The sequence below is a fragment of the Chrysochloris asiatica genome, unplaced genomic scaffold (genome assembly GCF_000296735.1).
Source record: "Chrysochloris asiatica unplaced genomic scaffold, ChrAsi1.0 scaffold00060, whole genome shotgun sequence".
Taxonomy (NCBI): Eukaryota; Metazoa; Chordata; class Mammalia; order Afrosoricida; family Chrysochloridae; genus Chrysochloris; species Chrysochloris asiatica.
In genome coordinates this window covers 17,236,368-17,239,995 of record NW_006408578.1, presented here as the reverse complement: position 1 = coordinate 17,239,995, position 3,628 = coordinate 17,236,368, and positions in this window count along the sequence as shown.

Here is a 3,628-nt window from a genome sequence, read left to right as displayed (position 1 = left end):
GTCCTTCTGAACTTTGTCTTAAGGTAAATGCTGCCCTTCTGATCTTGAATGGTTGACCATACAACAGTGAGCATACTTTACTAGTGTTGTAGTCTCTCCTACCCCACCCTATTTACCTATCTACTGCTTGGCTGAAAATTGGACAAGAATGTGTTCACTCCAGACCCAAAAGGTGGCCAGGGGCCATTGTCTTGGGCTTCTCCAGTCTCATTCTGACCAGTAAGCCCAGTCTGTTATTTAAAAATTTGGGTCTTGTTTCACATTTTCTTCTACTCTCTCTAGGACCTTATAATATGATCCTTTTCACAGCAGTTAGTAGTAGTAGCTGGGCACTATCTGGTTCCAATGGCTCACTGGACTAGTTGATTCCAAGCATCTTCAATTTTCTTCATGCTTTGTTCTTATGTACATGGAGAGACCAATAGTTGCACCTTAGATGGTTGTTCATGAGCTTTTAAGATCCCAGTCACTACTCACCTAAGTAGGATGTGGAACATTGTCTTTGATTGTCTTTGTGGATTACGTTATGCCAATTGAACCTAGTGTCCCTTGAGATTATGGTCCTGAGCTAAAGCAAAAGGAAGAAATGATAGAATGAAAGAGTTGAACATAAGATTTCAAAAGACAGCTTGAGAAGACACAATAAAGTATTATAATGGAATGTGCAAAGAACTGGAGTTAGGAAACCAACAAGGAAGAACATATTTGGCAGTTTTTAAGCTGAAAGAAATGACAAAATTTCAGCCTTGAGCTGCAATACTAAAGGATCCTATGTGCAAAACATAGAACACAGGCGCATCAAAAGAAAATGGAAAGAATACAAAGATGTGCCAAACATCATTGGTCAATGTTCCATCATCTCAAGAGATAGCATGTGATCTAGAAATGGTAGTACTGAAGGAAGAAATCCAAGCTGCACTCTAGACATGACTGAAAACCAAGACTCCATGAACTAACAGAATACCAATTGAAATGCTTCAACAAACTTATGCAGTGCTAGAAGCACTTGTGAGTCTATGCCTGGCCAAATAGGAAGAGATCCATATTTGTGCCCATTCCAAAGAAAGGTGATCCAACAGAGTGCATAAATGATCAAACAGTACCATTAATATCAAGTGAAATTTTTACCAAAGATAATTTTTGAATGATTATAGAATTGACAGAAATTCAAGCTAGAGTCAGAAGAGGACATGGAATAAGGGATATCATTGTTGATGTCAGATGGATCTTAGGTGAAAGGAGAGAATACCAGAAAGATGTTTACCTGTGTTTCATTAACTATACATTCGACTGTGTGGACCATAACACTGCGAAGAATGGACAGAATACTTCATTGTGCTTACACAGAACCTGTACACAGACCTGTACAAGAAGTAGTCATTCAAAAAGAACAAGGTACAGCATTATTTAAAATCAGGAAAGATGTGCGTCAGAGTTGTATGTTTTCACCATACTTCTTCAGTCTGTAAACTGAGCACATAATCTGAAAAACTGGACTATATGAAGAGGCAGCAGCATCAGGATTGGAGAAAGACTCATTAACAAACTCCAATATGCAGATGCTACCACACTGCTTGGACTAAACAGCTTCCAGTGTGGATTACACCTTAACATAAAGAAAACAAAAATCTTCACACTGGACCAACAAGCAACATCATGATAAACAGAGAAAAGATTAAAATTGTCAAGGATTTCATTTTACACAGATCCACAATCAATGCTTATGACAGCAGCAGTGAAAAAAATCAAACAATGTATTGCATTGCACAGATCTACTGCAAAAGACCCCTTTAAAGCATTAAAGTGCACTTGATTAAGGTGCACTTGATCCCAGCCATATTTTCAGTAGCTTGCATGGATTAAAAAACTAGACATTGAAAAATGAAGACCAAAGAACTGATGCTTTTGAATTGTGTTGATAAAAAATATTAATATACCATGGACTTCCAGAAAAATGAACACCTTGGACGAAGCACCTTCGAATCAAAGATGAAGAGACTTTGTCTCAAGTACTTTGAACTTGTTATCAAGAAGGAAGTCACTAGAGAAAGACAGCATGCTTAGTTAAGATATTAAATGCCCTCATAGTGACTTTGGATAGGATTTCTAAGGACCAGCTGGTGGGTTTGAACTGCTGACCTTGCGGTTATCAGTACAGTGCTTATTTTGAAGACCCACACCAGGACTCTGCTTGGTAAAGTACAGGTCAGCAGAGGGTCAGAAACTTGAAGGCACTTAACAACAACGTCTTTGATTTTCTAACTACTTACTATAATTGTCGGTTTATCTATTTCTCCTTGCAATTCTATTAGTTTTTGCTTTAGAGTCTGTTGTTAGGTGTAAACTACTAAGGCTTATTATGTTCTCTTCATTAATAGGCTATCTTATAATTATGAAATGAACTTCTTTAATCCTCGGTAGTATTTTCTTTTGCTCTGAAATAGAATTTGATGCTAACATGGTCACCACCTGAATTTAGATATCATCTCAAGAACAGATCTGATGCATTAGACACTAAAGACTGAAGACCAGAACAGTTGTGGAATGACATCAAGAACATCACAAAGGAAGCAAACAAAAGGTTATTAAGAAGACAAGAAGGAAGGAAGATACCAAAATGGATGTCAAAAAGGAAAACAGCAATTGGTATTCTGTCAATTCATGGAGTCTTGGTTTTCACTAATGTCTAGAGTGCAGCTTGGATTTCTTCTTTCAATTCTACCAAGTCTATATCACATGCTACCAATGATGTATGCTACAGAGATTCTGAAACTTGCTCTCCAGTGTAGAGATGCTAAAACAAATGGAAGAAGTGAGAAGGTACAAGAGCTGAATAGAAAATTTCAAAGGTTAGCATGAGAAGACAAAGTCAAATAAAACAAAATGTGCAAAGACCTGGAGTTAGAAAACCAAAAGAGAAGAAGATGCTCAGCATTTCTCAAGCTAAGGTAACTAAAGAAACAAGTCAAGCCTCTACTTGTGGTACTGAAGGATTCAATGGGCAAAATAGTGAATGATGCAGAAAGCATCCAAAGAGGATGGGAGGAACAGACAGTCACTGTACCAAAAAGAAATGGTCAACGTTGTACCATTTGAAGAGGTAGCATATGATCAAGAGCCAATGACACTGAAGGAATAAGTCCAAAGTGCAATGAAGACACTGGCAAATAACAAGGCACCAGGAATACAAATTGGTATCTTTCAACAAACTGATGTGGCACTGGAGGCACTCACTCATCTATGCCAAGAAATTTGGAAGACAGCTACCTGGTCAACTGACTGGGAGAGATTCATACTTGTGTCCGTTCCAAAGAGAGGTGACCCAACGGAATGCAGAAATCATCAGGCAGTTATCACTGATAACCCATGTGAGTTAAGTTTTACTAAAGATAATACAAAAATGGCTGTAACCACACATTGAGAGAGAATTTCCAGAGGCTCAAGCCAGATTCAGAAGAGGATGTTGAACAAAGGAACAAGGTATATCATTGCAGATGTCAGGTGGATTTTGGCTGAAAGCACAGGATACCAGATAGATGTTTACTGACTATGCAAAAGTTTTCAGTTATGTGAATCATGACAAGCTATGGACAACACTGCAAAGAATGAGTATTTTGGAACATTTAAT